Source organism: Ranitomeya imitator, chromosome 4 (assembly GCF_032444005.1).
Source record: "Ranitomeya imitator isolate aRanImi1 chromosome 4, aRanImi1.pri, whole genome shotgun sequence".
Classification (NCBI taxonomy): domain Eukaryota; kingdom Metazoa; phylum Chordata; class Amphibia; order Anura; family Dendrobatidae; genus Ranitomeya; species Ranitomeya imitator.
The window spans coordinates 531,797,354-531,818,415 of NC_091285.1; positions in this window are offsets into that span (position 1 = coordinate 531,797,354).

Sequence of the window (21,062 nt, forward strand, 5' to 3'; positions counted from 1 at the left end):
ACCCAGTGTAAACCAGTGTGGACCGATATACCCAGTGTAACCCAGTGTGGACCGATATACCCAGTGTAAACCAGTGTGGACCGATATACCCAGTGTAAACCAGTGTGGACCGATATACCCAGTGTAAACCAGTGTGGACCGATATACCCAGTGTAAACCAGTATGGACCAATGTACCCAGTGTAAACCAGTATGGACTAATGTACAACAGTGTAAACCAGTGTGGGCCAATATACCCAGTGTAAACCAATGTGGACCAATATACCCAGTGTAAGCCAGTGTGGACCAATATACCCAGTGTAAGCCAGTGTGGACCAATATACCCAGTGTAAGCCAGTGTGGACCAATATACCCAGTGTAAACCAGAGTGGACCAATATACCCAGTGTAAGCCAGTATGGACCAATGTACAACAGTGCAAGCCAGTATGGACCAATATACCCAATGTAAACCAGTGTGGACCAATATACCCAGTGTAAACCAGTGTGGACCAATATACCCAGTGTAAACCAGTGTGGACCAATATACCCAGTGTAAACCAGTGTGGACCAATATACCCAGTGTAAGCCAGTGTGGACCAATATGCCCAGTGTAAACCAGTGTGGACCAATATACCCAGTGTAAACCAGTGTGGACCAATATACCCAGTGTAAACCAGTATGGACCAATGTACAACAGTGTAAACCAGTGTGGACCAATATACCCAGTGTAAGCCAGTATGGACCGATATATCCAGTGTAAGCCAGTATGGACCAATATACCCAGTGTAAGCCAGTATGGACCAATATACCCAGTGTAAGCCAGTATGGACCAATATACCCAGTGTAAGCCAGTATGGACCAATATACCCGATGTAAAGCAATGTGGACCAATATACCCAGTGTAAGCCAGTGTGGACCAATATACCCAGTGTAAGCCAGTATGGACCAATATACCCAGTGTAAGCCAGTATGGACCAATATACCCAGTGTAAGCCAGTGTGGACCAATGTACAACAGTGTAAACCAGTGTGGACCAATATACCCAGTGTAAGCCAGTGTGGACCAATATACCCGGTGTAAACCAGTGTGGACCAATATACCCAGTGTAAGCCAGTATGGACCAATATACCCAGTGTAAGCCAGTATGGGCCAATATACCCAGTGTAAGCCAGTGTGGACCAATATACCCAGTGTAAGCCAGTATGGACCAATATACCCAGTGTAAACCAGTATGGACCAATGTACCCAGTGTAAACCAGTATGGACTAATGTACAACAGTGTAAACCAGTGTGGGCCAATATACCCAGTGTAAACCAATGTGGACCAATATACCCAGTGTAAGCCAGTGTGGACCAATATACCCAGTGTAAGCCAGTGTGGACCAATATACCCAGTGTAAGCCAGTGTGGACCAATATACCCAGTGTAAACCAGAGTGGACCAATATACCCAGTGTAAGCCAGTATGGACCAATGTACAACAGTGCAAGCCAGTATGGACCAATATACCCAATGTAAACCAGTGTGGACCAATATACCCAGTGTAAACCAGTGTGGACCAATATACCCAGTGTAAACCAGTGTGGACCAATATACCCAGTGTAAACCAGTGTGGACCAATATACCCAGTGTAAGCCAGTGTGGACCAATATGCCCAGTGTAAACCAGTGTGGACCAATATACCCAGTGTAAACCAGTGTGGACCAATATACCCAGTGTAAACCAGTATGGACCAATGTACAACAGTGTAAACCAGTGTGGACCAATATACCCAGTGTAAGCCAGTATGGACCGATATATCCAGTGTAAGCCAGTATGGACCAATATACCCAGTTTAAGCCAGTATGGACCAATATACCCAGTGTAAGCCAGTATGGACCAATATACCCAGTGTAAGCCAGTATGGACCAATATACCCGATGTAAAGCAATGTGGACCAATATACCCAGTGTAAGCCAGTGTGGACCAATATACCCAGTGTAAGCCAGTATGGACCAATATACCCAGTGTAAGCCAGTATGGACCAATATACCCAGTGTAAGCCAGTGTGGACCAATGTACAACAGTGTAAACCAGTGTGGACCAATATACCCAGTGTAAGCCAGTGTGGACCAATATACCCGGTGTAAACCAGTGTGGACCAATATACCCGGTGTAAACCAGTGTGGACCAATATACCCAGTGTAAGCCAGTATGGACCAATATACCCAGTGTAAGCCAGTATGGGCCAATATACCCAGTGTAAGCCAGTGTGGACCAATATACCCAGTGTAAGCCAGTATGGACCAATATACCCAGTGTAAGCCAGTATGGACCAATTCACCCAGTGTAAGCCAGTATGGACCAATATACCCAGTGTAAGCCAGTATGGACCAATATACCCAGTGTAAGCCAGTGTGGACCAATGTACAACAGTGTAAACCAGTATGGACCAATATAACCAGTGTAAGCCAGTGTGGACCAGTATACCCAGTGTAAACCAATGTGGACCAATATACCCAGTGTAAGCCAGTATGGACCAATATACCCAGTGTAAGCCAGTGTGGACCAATGTACAACAGTGTAAACCAGTATGGACCAATATAACCAGTGTAAGCCAGTGTGGACCAGTATACCCAGTGTAAACCAATGTGGACCAATATACCCAGTGTAAGCCAGTATGGACCAATATAACCAGTGTAAGCCAGTGTGGACCAATATACCAAGTGTAGGCCAGTATGGACCAATGTACCCAGTGTAAACCAGTGTGGACCGATATACCCAGTGAAAACCAGTGTGGACCAATGTACCCAGTGTAAACCAGTGTGGACCGATATACCCAGTGTAACCCAGTGTGGACCGATATACCCAGTGTAAACCAGTGTGGACCGATATACCCAGTGTAAACCAGTGTGGACCGATATACCCAGTGTAAACCAGTGTGGACCGATATACCCAGTGTAAACCAGTATGGACCAATGTACCCAGTGTAAACCAGTATGGACTAATGTACAACAGTGTAAACCAGTGTGGGCCAATATACCCAGTGTAAACCAATGTGGACCAATATACCCAGTGTAAGCCAGTGTGGACCAATATACCCAGTGTAAGCCAGTGTGGACCAATATACCCAGTGTAAGCCAGTGTGGACCAATATACCCAGTGTAAACCAGAGTGGACCAATATACCCAGTGTAAGCCAGTATGGACCAATGTACAACAGTGCAAGCCAGTATGGACCAATATACCCAATGTAAACCAGTGTGGACCAATATACCCAGTGTAAACCAGTGTGGACCAATATACCCAGTGTAAACCAGTGTGGACCAATATACCCAGTGTAAACCAGTGTGGACCAATATACCCAGTGTAAGCCAGTGTGGACCAATATGCCCAGTGTAAACCAGTGTGGACCAATATACCCAGTGTAAACCAGTGTGGACCAATATACCCAGTGTAAACCAGTATGGACCAATGTACAACAGTGTAAACCAGTGTGGACCAATATACCCAGTGTAAGCCAGTATGGACCGATATATCCAGTGTAAGCCAGTATGGACCAATATACCCAGTGTAAGCCAGTATGGACCAATATACCCAGTGTAAGCCAGTATGGACCAATATACCCAGTGTAAGCCAGTATGGACCAATATACCCGATGTAAAGCAATGTGGACCAATATACCCAGTGTAAGCCAGTGTGGACCAATATACCCAGTGTAAGCCAGTATGGACCAATATACCCAGTGTAAGCCAGTATGGACCAATATACCCAGTGTAAGCCAGTGTGGACCAATGTACAACAGTGTAAACCAGTGTGGACCAATATACCCAGTGTAAGCCAGTGTGGACCAATATACCCGGTGTAAACCAGTGTGGACCAATATACCCAGTGTAAGCCAGTATGGACCAATATACCCAGTGTAAGCCAGTATGGGCCAATATACCCAGTGTAAGCCAGTGTGGACCAATATACCCAGTGTAAGCCAGTATGGACCAATATACCCAGTGTAAACCAGTATGGACCAATGTACCCAGTGTAAACCAGTATGGACTAATGTACAACAGTGTAAACCAGTGTGGGCCAATATACCCAGTGTAAACCAATGTGGACCAATATACCCAGTGTAAGCCAGTGTGGACCAATATACCCAGTGTAAGCCAGTGTGGACCAATATACCCAGTGTAAGCCAGTGTGGACCAATATACCCAGTGTAAACCAGAGTGGACCAATATACCCAGTGTAAGCCAGTATGGACCAATGTACAACAGTGCAAGCCAGTATGGACCAATATACCCAATGTAAACCAGTGTGGACCAATATACCCAGTGTAAACCAGTGTGGACCAATATACCCAGTGTAAACCAGTGTGGACCAATATACCCAGTGTAAACCAGTGTGGACCAATATACCCAGTGTAAGCCAGTGTGGACCAATATGCCCAGTGTAAACCAGTGTGGACCAATATACCCAGTGTAAACCAGTGTGGACCAATATACCCAGTGTAAACCAGTATGGACCAATGTACAACAGTGTAAACCAGTGTGGACCAATATACCCAGTGTAAGCCAGTATGGACCGATATATCCAGTGTAAGCCAGTATGGACCAATATACCCAGTTTAAGCCAGTATGGACCAATATACCCAGTGTAAGCCAGTATGGACCAATATACCCAGTGTAAGCCAGTATGGACCAATATACCCGATGTAAAGCAATGTGGACCAATATACCCAGTGTAAGCCAGTGTGGACCAATATACCCAGTGTAAGCCAGTATGGACCAATATACCCAGTGTAAGCCAGTATGGACCAATATACCCAGTGTAAGCCAGTGTGGACCAATGTACAACAGTGTAAACCAGTGTGGACCAATATACCCAGTGTAAGCCAGTGTGGACCAATATACCCGGTGTAAACCAGTGTGGACCAATATACCCGGTGTAAACCAGTGTGGACCAATATACCCAGTGTAAGCCAGTATGGACCAATATACCCAGTGTAAGCCAGTATGGGCCAATATACCCAGTGTAAGCCAGTGTGGACCAATATACCCAGTGTAAGCCAGTATGGACCAATATACCCAGTGTAAGCCAGTACGGACCAATTCACCCAGTGTAAGCCAGTATGGACCAATATACCCAGTGTAAGCCAGTATGGACCAATATACCCAGTGTAAGCCAGTGTGGACCAATGTACAACAGTGTAAACCAGTATGGACCAATATAACCAGTGTAAGCCAGTGTGGACCAGTATACCCAGTGTAAACCAATGTGGACCAATATACCCAGTGTAAGCCAGTATGGACCAATATACCCAGTGTAAGCCAGTGTGGACCAATGTACAACAGTGTAAACCAGTATGGACCAATATAACCAGTGTAAGCCAGTGTGGACCAGTATACCCAGTGTAAACCAATGTGGACCAATATACCCAGTGTAAGCCAGTATGGACCAATATAACCAGTGTAAGCCAGTGTGGACCAATATACCAAGTGTAGGCCAGTATGGACCAATATACCCAGTGTAAGCCAGTGTGGACCAATATACCCAGTGTAAACCAGTGTGGACCAATGTACCCAGTGTAAGCCAGTATGGACCAATATACCCAGTGTAAGCCAGTATGGGCCAATATACCCAGTGTAAGCCAGTGTGGACCAATATACCCAGTGTAAGCCAGTATGGACCAATATACCCAGTGTAAGCCAGTATGGACCAATATACCCAGTGTAAGCCAGTATGGACCAATTCACCCAGTGTAAGCCAGTATGGACCAATATACCCAGTGTAAGCCAGTACGGACCAATATACCCAGTGTAAGCCAGTGTGGACCAATATACAACAGTGTAAACCAGTGTGGACCAATATACCCAGTGTAAGCCAGTATGGACCAATATACCCAGTGTAAACCAGGGTGGACCAATATACCCGGTGTAAACCAGTGTGGACCAATATACCCAGTGTAAGCCAGTGTGGACCAATATACCCAGTGTAAGCCAGTATGGACCAATATACCCAGTGTAAGCCAGTATGGACCAATATACCCAGTGTAAGCCAGTATGGACCAATATACCCAGTGTAAGCCAGTATGGACCAATATACCCAGTGTAAACCAGTATGGACCAATGTACCCAGTGCAAGCCAGTGTGGACCGATATACCCAGTGTAAACCAGTGTGGACCGATATACCCAGTGTAAACCAGTATGGACCAATATACCCAGTGTAAACCAGTGTGGACCGATATACCCAGTGTAAACCAGTATGGACCAATATACCCAGTGTAAACCAGTGTGGACCGATATACCCAGTGTAAACCAGTGTGGACCGATATACCCAGTGTAAACCAGTATGGACCAATGTACAACAGTGTAAACCAGTGTGGACCAATGTACCCAGTGTAAACCAGTGTGGACCGATATACCCAGTGTAAACCAGTGTGGACCGATATACCCAGTGTAAACCAGTATGGACCGATATACCCAGTGTAAACCAGTGTGGACCGATATACCCAGTGTAAACCAGTATGGACCGATATACCCAGTGTAAACCAGTGTGGACCGATATACCCAGTGTAAACCAGTGTGGACCGATATACCCAGTGTAAACCAGTGTGGACCAATGTACCCAGTGCAAGCCAGTGTGGACCGATATACCCAGTGTAAACCAGTGTGGACCGATATACCCAGTGTAAACCAGTATGGACCAATATACCCAGTGTAAACCAGTGTGGACCGATATACCCAGTGTAAACCAGTATGGACCAATATACCCAGTGTAAACCAGTGTGGACCGATATACCCAGTGTAAACCAGTGTGGACCGATATACCCAGTGTAAACCAGTATGGACCAATGTACAACAGTGTAAACCAGTGTGGACCAATGTACAACAGTGTAAACCAGTGTGGACCAATGTACCCAGTGTAAACCAGTGTGGACCGATATACCCAGTGTAAACCAGTGTGGACCGATATACCCAGTGTAAACCAGTATGGACCGATATACCCAGTGTAAACCAGTGTGGACCGATATACCCAGTGTAAACCAGTATGGACCGATATACCCAGTGTAAACCAGTGTGGACCGATATACCCAGTGTAAACCAGTGTGGACCGATATACCCAGTGTAAACCAGTGTGGACCGATATACCCAGTGTAAACCAGTGTGGACCGATATACCCAGTGTAAACCAGTGTGGACCAATGTACCCAGTGTAAACCAGTGTGGGCCAATGTACCCAGTTAAACCAGTGTGGACCAATGTACCCAGTGTAAACCAGTGTGGGCCAATGTACCCAGTGTAAACCAGTGTGGACCGATATACCCAGTGTAAACCAGTGTGGACCAATGTACCCAGTGTAAACCAGTGTGGACCAATGTACCCAGTGTAAACCAGTATGGACCGATATACCCAGTGTAAGCCAGTGTGGACCGATATACCCAGTGTAAACCAGTGTGGACCGATATACCCAGTGTAAACCAGTGTGGACCGATATACCCAGTGTAAACCAGTGTGGACCGATATACCCAGTGTAGACCAGTGTGGACCGATATACCCAGTGTAAACCAGTATGGACCAATGTACCCAGTGTAAACCAGTGTGGACCGATATACCCAGTGTAAACCAGTGTGGACCGATATACCCAGTGTAAACTAGTGTGGACCGATATACCCAGTGTAAACTAGTGTGGACCGATATACCCAGTGTAAACCAGTATGGACCAATGTACCCAGTGTAAACCAGTGTGGACCGATATACCCAGTGTAAACCAGTGTGGACCGATATACCCAGTGTAAGCCAGTGTGGACCGATATACCCAGTGTAAACTAGTGTGGACCGATATACCCAGTGTAAACCAGTATGGACCAATGTACCCAGTGTAAACCAGTGTGGACCAATGTACCCAGTGTAAACCAGTGTGAACGGATATACCCAGTGTAAACCAGTGTGGACCAATGTACCCAGTGTAAACCAGTGTGGACCGATATACCCAGTGTAAACCAGTGTGGACCGATATACCCAGTGTAAACCAGTGTGGACCGATATACCCAGTTTAAACCAGTGTGGACCGATATACCCAGTGTAAACCAGTGTGGACCAATATACCCAGGGTAAGCCAGTGTGGACCGATATACCCAGTGTAAACCAGTGTGGACCGATATACCCAGTGTGAACCGATATACCCAGTGTAAACCAGTGTGGACCGATATACCCAGTGTAAACCAGTGTGGACCGATATACCCAGTTTAAACCAGTGTGGACCGATATACCCAGTGTAAACCAGTGTGGACCGATATACCCAGTGTAAGCCAGTGTGGGTCAATATACCCAGTGTAAACCAGTGTGGACCAATGTACCCAGTGTAAACCAGTGTGGACCAATATACCCAGTGTAAGCCAGTATGGACTAATGTACAACAGTGTAAACCAGTGTGGACCAATATACCCAGTGTAAACCAATGTGGACCAATATACCCAGTGTAAGCCAGTGTGGACCATTATACCCAGTGTAAGCCAGTGTGGACCAATATACCCAGTGCAAGCCAGTGTGGACCAATATACCCAGTGTAAGCCAGTGTGGACCAATATACCCAGTGTAAACCAGTGTGGACCAATATACCCAGTGTAAGCCAGTATGGACCAATATACCCAGTGTAAACCAGTGTGGACCAATATACCCAGTGTAAGTCAGCATGGACCAATGTACAACAGTGTAAGCCAGTATGGACCAATATACCCAATGTAAACCAGTGTGGACCAATATACCCAGTGTAAACCAGTGTGGACCAATATACCCAGTGTAAACCAGTGTGGACCAATATACCCAGTGTAAACCAGTGTGGACCAATATACCCATTGTAAGCCAGTGTGGACCAATATACCCAGTGTAAACCAGTATGGACCAATATACCCAGTGTAAACCAGTGTGGACCAATATACCCAGTGTAAGCCAGTATGGATCAATGTACAACAGTGTAAGCCAGTATGGACCAATATACCCAATGTAAACCAGTGTGGACCAATATACCCAGTGTAAACAAGTATGGACCAATGTACAACAGTGTAAACCAGTGTGGACCAATATACCCAGTGTAAACCAGTGTGGACCAATATACCCAGTGTAAGCCAGTATGGACCAATGTACAACAGTGTAAGCCAGTATGGACCAATATACCCAATGTAAACCAGTGTGGACCGATATACCCAGTGTAAACCAGTGTGGACCGATATACCCAGTGTAAACCAGTGTGGACCGATATACCCAGTGTAAACCAGTGTGGACAGATATACCCAGTGTAAACCAGTATGGACCAATGTACCCAGTGTAAGACAGTGTGGACCGATATACCCAGTGTAAACCAGTGTGGACCGATATACCCAGTGTAAACTAGTGTGGACCGATATACCCAGTGTAAACCAGTATGGACCAATGTACCCAGTGTAAACCAGTGTGGACCAATGTACCCAGTGTAAACCAGTGTGGACCGATATACCCAGTGTAAACCAGTGTGGACCAATGTACCCAGTGTAAACCAGTGTGGACCGATATACCCAGTGTAACCCAGTGTGGACCGATATACCCAGTGTAAACCAGTGTGGACCGATTTACCCAGTGTAAACCAGTGTGGACCGATATACCCAGTGTAAACCAGTGTGGACCGATATACCCAGTGTAAACCAGTATGGACCAATGTACCCAGTGTAAACCAGTATGGACTAATGTACAACAGTGTAAACCAGTGTGGGCCAATATACCCAGTGTAAACCAATGTGGACCAATATACCCAGTGTAAGCCAGTGTGGACCAATATACCCAGTGTAAGCCAGTGTGGACCAATATACCCAGTGTAAGCCAGTGTGGACCAATATACCCAGTGTAAACCAGAGTGGACCAATATACCCAGTGTAAGCCAGTATGGACCAATGTACAACAGTGCAAGCCAGTATGGACCAATATACCCAATGTAAACCAGTGTGGACCAATATACCCAGTGTAAACCAGTGTGGACCAATATACCCAGTGTAAACCAGTGTGGACCAATATACCCAGTGTAAACCAGTGTGGACCAATATACCCAGTGTAAGCCAGTGTGGACCAATATGCCCAGTGTAAACCAGTGTGGACCAATATACCCAGTGTAAACCAGTGTGGACCAATATACCCAGTGTAAACCAGTATGGACCAATGTACAACAGTGTAAACCAGTGTGGACCAATATACCCAGTGTAAGCCAGTATGGACCGATATATCCAGTGTAAGCCAGTATGGACCAATATACCCAGTGTAAGCCAGTATGGACCAATATACCCAGTGTAAGCCAGTATGGACCAATATACCCAGTGTAAGCCAGTATGGACCAATATACCCGATGTAAAGCAATGTGGACCAATATACCCAGTGTAAGCCAGTGTGGACCAATATACCCAGTGTAAGCCAGTATGGACCAATATACCCAGTGTAAGCCAGTATGGACCAATATACCCAGTGTAAGCCAGTGTGGACCAATGTACAACAGTGTAAACCAGTGTGGACCAATATACCCAGTGTAAGCCAGTGTGGACCAATATACCCGGTGTAAACCAGTGTGGACCAATATACCCGGTGTAAACCAGTGTGGACCAATATACCCAGTGTAAGCCAGTATGGACCAATATACCCAGTGTAAGCCAGTATGGGCCAATATACCCAGTGTAAGCCAGAGTGGACCAATATACCCAGTGTAAGCCAGTATGGACCAATATACCCAGTGTAAGCCAGTATGGACCAATTCACCCAGTGTAAGCCAGTATGGACCAATATACCCAGTGTAAGCCAGTATGGACCAATATACCCAGTGTAAGCCAGTGTGGACCAATGTACAACAGTGTAAACCAGTATGGACCAATATACCCAGTGTAAGCCAGTGTGGACCAGTATACCCAGTGTAAACCAATGTGGACCAATATACCCAGTGTAAGCCAGTATGGACCAATATACCCAGTGTAAGCCAGTGTGGACCAATGTACAACAGTGTAAACCAGTATGGACCAATATAACCAGTGTAAGCCAGTGTGGACCAGTATACCCAGTGTAAACCAATGTGGACCAATATACCCAGTGTAAGCCAGTATGGACCAATATAACCAGTGTAAGCCAGTGTGGACCAATATACCAAGTGTAGGCCAGTATGGACCAATATACCCAGTGTAAGCCAGTGTGGACCAATATACCCAGTGTAAACCAGTGTGGACCAATGTACCCAGTGTAAACCAGTATGGACCAATATACCCAGTGTAAGCCAGTGTGGACCAATATACCCAGTGTAAACCAGTGTGGACCAATATACCCAGTGTAAGCCAGTATGGACCAATATACCCAGTGTAAACCAGTGTGGACCAATATACCCACTGTAAACCAGTGTGGAGCAATATACCCAGTGTAAGCCAGTGTGGACCAATATACCCAGTGTAAACCAGTGTGGACCAATATACCCAGTGTAAACCAGTGTGGACCAATATACCCAGTGTAAGCCAGTGTGGACCAATGTACAACAGTGTAAGCCAGTGTGGACCAATGAACAACAGTGTAAGCCAGTGTGGATCAATATACCCAGTGTAAACCAGTATGGACCAATGTACAACATGGGCAGCACGGTGGCTCAGTGGTTAGCACAGCAGCCTTGCAGCGCTGGAGTCCTGGGTTCAAACCCCACCAAGGACAACATCTGCAAAGAGTCTGTATGTTCTCTCTGTGTTTGCGTGGGTTTCCTCCGGGTACTCCGGTTTCCTCCCACTTTCCAAAGACATACTGATAGGGAATTTAGATTGCGATCCCCGTCGGGGACAGCGATGATAATGTGTGCAAACTGTAAAGCGCTGTGGAATATAGCGCTATATAAAGATTATTATTATTATACAACAGTGTAAACCAGTGTGAACAAATATACCCAGTGTAAGCCAGTGTGGACCAATGTACCCAGTGTAAGCCAGTATGGACCAATATACCCAGTGTAAGCCAGTATGGACCAATATACCCAGTGTAAGCCAGAGTGGACCAATATACCCAATGTGTTTAAACCAGTGTGGACCAATATACCCAGTGTAAGCCAGTATGGACCAATGTACAACAGTGTAAGCCAGTATGGACCAATGTACAACAGTGTAAACCAGTGTGGACCAATATACCCAGTGTAAGCCAGTATGGACCAATGTACAACAGTGTAAGCCAGTATGGACCAATGTACAACAGTGTAAACCAGTGTGGACCAATATACCCAGTGTAAGCCAGTATGGACCAATGTACAACAGTGTAAACCAGTGTGGGCCAATATACCCAGTGTAAGCCAGTATGGACTAATGTACAACAGTGTAAACCAGTGTGGACCAATATACCCAGTGTAAACCAGTGTGGACAAATGTACACCAGTATGCACCATACACCAGTGTAAACCACCAGTATGTACAGAGGCGTAGCGCCATGTAGTCAGTGGTAGATACCAGCCCTACAGAACATATGAGATCACAGCCCAGTTACAGATAATGACTTACCGCTGATGTTCTCTGATGGAATCGTTCATTTTTCCCATCTTTTCCATCTGGCCCAGACCGACATGACAACTTCTTCCAGCAATGACTCACCTGCAGAGAGAACAACAAAGACACATTTCACTTCTCATATTCCAGCCCCATCATCATCTATTCCCCAACTGCACAAACTCCTCATCCTGCTGATACCCCAAATACTGAGCCGCTGCTGCCGTACCTGATACCCCAATACTGTGCCGCTGCTGCCATATATGTCCCTATTACTGCCCTTGATACCCCAATACTCAGCCGCTGCTGCCGTATGTGTCCCTATTACTGCCCTTGATACCCCAATACTGAGCCGCTGCTGCTGTATGTGTCCCTATTACTACACCTGATATCCCAATACTGAGCCGCTGCTGCCATATGTGTCCCTATTATTGCCCCTGATACCCAATACCCAATACCCGGGATACAGAGAGTGTGGGAGGAGCCCCACGCGTATCGCTGCTAGACGCAGCTTCGTCAGGGGAAGTTTCCCATATATTGTTTTGGGAAAGGTATGTATATATATTCATGCATATACTTCTATGGTATAACAATCCAATTGTGGCATGTCTTTATTGCTGTCGTTTAATATCATTTATATTTGGGCTGTTTATATATGAATATCTTGGGACCAGTAGTGTGGTTGTTGTATTTTATATGTTTTTATTTTTGTGCATTTGTTTCTTTCTTCAATAAATTATTTTTGTATTTTTTGCTATTCAGTTTGTATTTTTTTGGGCGTGCGCCCTATTTGCATAGCTTTCTTTCTCTTGTTGTTTTTCCATGATGTTTTTGCTATGCATTGAGCTGCACCCCTTTATATGTTCATCATAATTATGGTAGTCGCCCAGTTGTGGTGCTCTCTAACTCTCTAAATATTCCCTATTACTCCACCTGATACCCCAATACTGAGCCCCTGCTTCCGTATGTGACCCTATTACTGCATCTGATACCCCAATACTGAGCCGCTGTTGCCGTATGTGTCCCTATTACTCCACCTGATACTCCAATACTGAGCCCCTGCTTCCGTATGTGTCCCTATTACTGCCCCTGATACCCCAATACTGAGCCCCTGCTTCCGTATGTGTCCCTATTGCATCTGATACCCCAATACTGAGCCGCTGCTGCCGTATGTGTCCCTATTACTGCCCCTGATACCCCAATACTGAGCCGCTGCTGCCATATGTGTCCCTATTACTGCCCCTGATACCCCAATACTGAGCCGCTGCTGCTGTATGTGTCCCAATTACTGCACCTGATACCCTAATACTGAGCCACTGCTGCTGTATGTGTCCCTATTACTGCCCCTGATACCCCAATACTGAGCCGCTGCTGCCGTATGTGACCCTATTATTGCCCCTGATACCCCAATACTGAGCCGCTGCTGCCGTATGTGTCCCTATTACTGCACCTGATACCCCAATACTGAGCCGCTGCTGCCGTATGTGACCCTATTACTGCCCCTGATACCCCAATTCTGAGCCGCTGCTGCCGTATATGTCCCTGTTACTGCACCTGATACCCCAAAACTGAGCCGCTTCTGCCGTATGTGTCCCTATTACTGCACCTGATACCCCAAAACTGAGCCGCTGCTGCTGTATGTGTCCCTATTACTGTCCCTGATACCCCAATACTGAGCCGCTGCTGCCATATGTGTCCCTATTACTGCCCCTGATACCCCAATACTGAGCCACTGCTGCTGTATGTGTCCCAATTACTGCACCTGAGACCTGTTATGGACCTGGTGGTTAGGAGCACCCGGCACGACCTGATAGTTAAACTGACACAGGACAAGCTCTGGGATGTGGGAGCTCTGCTGACCGCAACCCCTAATCCTATCACAACAACTAGAAATAGCCGTGGAGCGTTCCTGACTCTCCCTAGACGCCTCTTCACAGCCTAAGAGCTAGCTAGCCCTAGAGAAAGAAAATAAAGCCTACCTTGCCTCAGAGAAATTCCCCAAAGGTAAAGGAAGCCCCCCACATATATTGACTGTGAGTTAAGATGAAGTCACAAACACAGAAATGAAACAGATTTTAGCAAAGGGAGGCCAGACTTACTAAACAGAGAGAGGATAGGAAAGGTAACTTTGCGGTCAGCACAAAAAACTACAAAAGACCACACAGAGTGTGCAAAAAGACCTCCGCACCGACTAACGGTGCGGAGATGCCACTCTGCATCCCAGAGCTTCCAGCTAGCAAGGCAGAAACATGATATCCAGCTGGACAAGGAAACAATTAACAAATAATAACTAGCAGGAACTTAGCTTCTGCTGGAATAGACAGGTCACCAGAAAGATCCAAGAGCGAACTGAACCAATGCAGGAACATTGACAGCTGGCATGGAGTAACGATCTGGGTGGAGTTAAATAGAGCAGCCAACCAAAGGATAAACCACGTCACCTGTGGAAGGAACCTCAGAAGCAGCAGCTCCACTCACAGCCACCACAGGGAGTCCATAGACAGAACTCGCCGAAGTACCATTCACGACCACAGGAGGGAGTTCGACAACAGAATTCACAACAGAGACCCCAATACTGAGCCACTGCTGCTGTATGTGTCCCTATTACTGCCCCTGATACCCCAATACTGAGCCGCTGCTGCTGTATGTGTCCTAATTACTGCACCTGAGACCCCAATACTGAGCCACTGCTGCTGTATGTGTTGTGAATTCTGTGGCAGAGCTCCCTCCTGTGGTCACAAGTGGTACTTCGGCTGGTTCTCTCTGTGAGCTTCCGTTGGTGGAGGAAAGTGGTACTGCGGCTTCTGAGTTTCCTTCCTCAGGTGATGTGGTGAAGTTGTTAGGTGCTTCTCTATTTAACTCCACCTAGTGCTTTGATCCTGGCTTCCAGTCAATGTTCTAGTATTGGACCTGTTTCCTCCTGGATCGTTCCTGTGGCCTGCTGCTCTGCATAGCTAGTTCCTCTTTGCTATTTGTTTGCTGTTTTTTTCTGTCCAGCTTGTCAATTTGTTTTTTATTGCTTGCTGGAAGCTCTGGGACGCAGAGGGTGTACCTCCGTGCCGTTAGTTCGGTACGGAGGGTCTTTTTGCCCCCTTTGCGTGGTTTTTGTAGGGTTTTGTGTTGACCGCAAAGTTACCTTTCCTATCCTCGCTCTGTTCAGAAAGTTGGGCCTCACTTTGCTAAATCTATTTCATCTCTACGTTTGTCTTTTCATCTTAACTCACAGTCATTATATGTGGGGGCTGCCTTTTCCTTTGGGGTATTTCTCTGAGGCAAGGTAGGCTTATTTTCCGTCTTCAGGCTAGCTAGTTTCTCAGGCCGTGCCGAGTTGCATAGGCAGCGTTAGGCGCAATCCACGGCTGCCTTTAGTGTGGTTGGTGAGGATTAGGGATTGCGGTCAACAGAGTTCCCACGTCTCAGAGCTCGTTCTTGTTTTTTGGGTTATTGCCAGGTCACTGTATGTGCGCTGACCTCTATGTCCATTGTGGTACTGAATTACCTTTCATAACATGTATGTGTCCCTATTACTGCCCCTGATACCCCAATACTGAGCCGCTGCTGCCGTATGTGATCCAATTACTGCACCTGATACCCCAATACTGAGCCACTGCTGCTGTATGTGTCCCTATTACTGCCCCTGATACCCCAATACTGAGCCGCTGCTGCCGTATGTGTCCCTATTACTGCACCTGATACCCCAATACTGAGCCGCTGCTGCCGTATGTGACCCTATTAGTGCCCCTGATACCCCAATACCGAGCCACTGCTGCCGTATGTGTCCCTATTACTGCACCTGATACCCCAAAACTGAGCCCCTGCTGCCGTATGTGTCCCTATTACTGCCCCTGATACCCCAATACTGAGCCGTTGCTGCCGTATGTGTCCCTATTACTGTCCCTGATACCCCAATACTGAGCCGCTGCTGCCGTATGTGTCCCTATTACTGCACCTGATACCCCAATACTGAGCCGCTGCTGCCGTATGTGTCCCTATTACTGTCCCTGATACGGCAATACTGAGCCGCTGCTGCCGTATGTGTCACTATTACTGCACCTGATACCCCAATACTGAGCCGCTGCTGCCGTATGTGTCCCTATTACTGCCCCTGATACCCCAATACTGAGCCACTGCTGCCGTATGTGTCCCAATTACTGCACCTGATACCCCAACACTGAGCCGCTTATGCCGTATGTGTCCCTGTTACTGTCCATTATACTCCAATACTGAGCCACTGCTGCCGTATGTGTCCCTGTTACTGCACCTGATAACCCAATACTGAGCCGCTGCTGCCATATGTGTCCCTATTACTGCCTCTGATACCCCAATACTGAGCCGCTGCTGCCATATATGTCCCTATTACTGCCCCTGATGCCCCAATACTTAGCCGCTGCTGCCGTATGTGTCCCTATTACTGCACCAGATACCCCAATACTGAGCCGCTGCTGCCATATATGTCCCTATTACTGCCCCTGATACCCCAATACTGAGCCACTGCTCCCGTATGTGTCCCTATTACTGCACCTGCAGAGCAACTCTCTACAATCTAGTAATGCCGGGTGCAAGTGCCCATATTTTGCCCCTAGAAATTAATAATGTCCTTTGTGCCCCTTTGATAGCCACAGTAACCTGAATTCCCCTATAACAATAAGTGCCCACTTTACATTTAATAATGTCCCGAGTCTCCCAATGTACAGCTCCCCTATACACAGCATGATGCTCTCTTATACACAGTATAATGCCCCCACTCAGTATACTGACTCCTTATTAGCCCCCAAACTTTTTGATGGTTCCAACAATGTATAATGACCCCCACACTGTAATCTCCATAGTGTATGATGGCCCCCTGGATAGCCTTATATACAGTAGCATAATGCACCAAATAGTCCACAATATAGTATAATGCACTCCCCATAGGCAGACTCTATAGCATACGGCAGCCCCCATAGGCAGACACTGTAATAAGGCAGCACCCCCATATAGGCAGACCCTGTAATAAGGCAGCACCCCCATATAGGCAGACCCTGTAATAAGGTAGCACCTCCATAGTCAGACACTGTAATAAGGCAGCCCCCATAGTCAGACCCTGTAAAGAGGCAGCACCCCTATTGTCAGACCCTGTAATAAGGCAGCACCCCCATAGTCAGACCCTGTAATAAGGCAGTCCCCATAGTCAGACACTGTAATAACGCTGCACCCCTATAGGCAGACCCTGTAATAAGACAGCAGCCCCATAGGCAAACCCTGTAATAAGGCAGCACCCCTATAGTCAGACCCTGTAATAAGGCAGCACCCCCATTGTCAGACACTGTAAAAAGGCAGCACTCCTATAGTCAGACTCTGTAATGAGGCAGCACCCCCATAGTCAGACCCTGTAAGTAGGCAGCACCCCATAGTCAGACCCCGTAATAAGGCAGCACCCCCATAGTCAGACCCTGTAATAAGGCAGCCCCCCCATAGTCAGACCCTGTAATAAGGCAGCACCCCCATAGTCAGACCCTGTAATGAGGCGGCACCCCTATAGTCAGACCCTGTAATAAGGCAGCCCCCATAGTCAGACCCTGTAATAAGGCAGCACCCCCATAGGCAGACCCTGTAATGAGGCAGCACCCCTATAGTCAGACCCTGTAATAAGGCAGCCCCCATAGTCAGACCCTGTAATAAGGCAGCACCCCCATAGTCAGACCCTGTAATAAGGCAGTCCCCCCATAGTCAGACCCTGTAATAAGGCAGCACCCCATAGGCAGACCCTGTAATAAGGCAGCAGCACCCATTAAAAAAAAATACCTCTCTTCTTCCTGGTTCCTGCGCTGCTCCTGCTGAACTTCTGACAGCGGACGCTGGGCAGTGACATCATCGCGCCCGCTGTCAGTATCGGCGATGTCAGACGCCGACACTGACAGGGGGATGATGGGAGAAGGAGCGCAGCGCTCCTTCTCCCATCAATGCGATCAGCTGTATCGGCTAAATGCCGATACAGCTGATCTTGCGATGATGGCGGGGGGCCCACTGCTGGTACCGGCCCCCCCGCCTGCTCAGGGGCCCCATAGCGGCCGGGCGGCAGAGCAGGGAGATCGATTCTCCCTGCTCTTCCGCAGAATGTAACTGTATCGGCACGCTGCGTGCGCCGATACAGTTACAGTAGCGTAGCTCCGGGTGGGTCCCCTCAGAGGTCCGGGCCTGGGGCGCCCGCACCCTGTGCCCCCCCGGTAGCTATGCTACTGAGTATGTACCAATGTAAACCAGTGGTTAGTACCTAGTAGCACCTCATTTTGCAAGTATCACAGCTTTAAAACACTTTTTGTAGCCAGCCAACAGTCTTTCGATTTTTGTTTGAGGGATTTTCATCCATTCTTCCTTGGTAAATTCTTCCAGTTCAGTGAAATTCCTGGGTCGTCTTGCATGTACTGATATTTCGAGGTCTAACCACAGATTTTCAATGATATTCAGACCAGGGAACTGTGAGGGCCATTATAAAATCTTCAGCGTACGCCTTTTGAGGTCCTCTATTGTGGATTTTGATGTGTGTTTATGATCATTATCCATTTGTAGAATCCATCTTCTTTTCAACTTCCGCTTTTTTACAGATGTTGTTATATTTGTATCAAGAATTTGTTGAAATCCATTCTTCCCTCTACCTGTGAAATGTTTCCTGTGCATTGGCTGCAATACAACTCCAATGCATGACTGATCCACCCCCATGCTTAATGATTGATGAGATATTCTTTTCCTGAAATTCTGTGCCCTTTTTTCTTCACAAAGCTTTGATCACTGTGGCCAAACAGTTCTATTTTAGCCTCATCGGTTCACAGGAGTTGTTTTCAAAATGCATCAGGCTAGTTTAGATGTTCTTTTGCATACTTCTGATGCTGAATTTTCTGGTGAGGATGTAGGAGAGGTTTTCTTTTGATGACTCTTCCATGAAGGCCATATTTGTGCAGATGTATCTGAGCAGTAGCACAATGTACCACAACTTCAAAGTCTGCTAAATCTTTCTGAAAACCTTTTGCAGTCAAGTGGGAGTTCTGATTTGCCTATTCTGCGAGCAGCTCTCACTGAAATTTTGCTTTATCTTGTAGACCTTATATGGACCTTCATTGTTCCTGGTAACTGCCATTTCCTAATTATATTTCAAATTGAGGAAAGGGAAACTTAAAAACGCTTTTCTATCTTCTTATAGCCTTCTCCTGTTCTGTGGGCCTCCACCATTTTCATTTTCAGAGTGCTGGGCAGTTGCCTAGAAGAATCCATGGCTGCTGTTTTTTGGCACAAGGTTAGAGAAGGCTGGGTTTTTATAAAGCTGGGAATTTGCATCACTTGGCCTTTCCTAATGATGCTAATGAACAAACCTTAAAGGGACTCTGTCACCTGAATTTGGAGGGAACAATCTTCAGCCATAGGGGCGGGGTTTTCGGGTGTTTGATTCACCCTTTCCTTACCTGCTGGCTGCATGCTGGCTGCAATCTTGCCTTGCGCAGGCGTGTACAGAGAATGAACTTCAATCCAATATTGCAGCCAGCATGCAGCCAGCGGGTAGAGGTACCGTCACATTTAGCGACGCTGCAGCGATCTAGACAACGATGCCGATCGCTGCAGCGTCGCTGTGTGGTCGCTGGAGAGCTGTCACACAGACAGCTCTCCAGCGACCAACGATGCCGAAGTCCCCGGGTAACCAGGGCCGCGCTTAGTAACCCGATATTTACCCTGGTTACCAGTGTAAATGTAAAAAAAAAACAAACACTACATACTTACATACTTACATTCCGGTGTCTGTCGTGTCCCTCGGCGTCAGCTTCCCTGCACTGTGTAAGCGCTGGCCGTAAAGCAGAGCCGGCGCTGACACAGTGCAGGGAAGCAGAACGCCGAGGGACGCGACAGACACCTGAATGTAAGTATGTAGTGTTTGTTTTTTTTTACATTTACACTGGTATCCAGGGTAAATATCGGGTTACTAAGCGCGGCCCTGCGCTTAATAACCCGATGTTTACCCTGGTTACCAGTGAAGACATCGCTGAATCGGCGTCACACACGCCGATTCAGCGATGTCTGCGGGAGATCCAGCGACGAAATAAAGTTCTGGCCTTTCTGCTCCGACCAACGATGTCACAGCAGGATCCTGATCGCTGCTGCGTGTCAAACACAACGATATCGCTATCCAGGACGCTGCAACGTTACGGATCGCTAGCGATATCGTTGTTAAGTTGTTCAGTGTGAAGGTACCTTAAGGAAAGGGTGAATCAAACACCCAAAAACCCCGCCCCTATGGCTGAAGATTGTTCCCTCCAAATTCAGGTGACAGATTCCCTTTAACAGACCAATTAAGGTCTGAAACTTTGGTCAAAGATATCTAAGCACACAAATCTCCAAGGGTCCCCAAACTTTTGCATTGGACCATTTTCTTTTTTGTAATTTTTAAAATGTAAAAATAACAATATTTTTTTTGCCTAAAATACAAATGAAATGTGTCATATTTATCTTTAGGCCTTTTAAAGATCATTCCAACTTGCTTAAATGTTCACAATAACAGTAATTTTCATCAGGGGTGCCTAAACGTTTACATGCCACTGTATACCAGTATAGTCCAGTGCACACCAATATAAA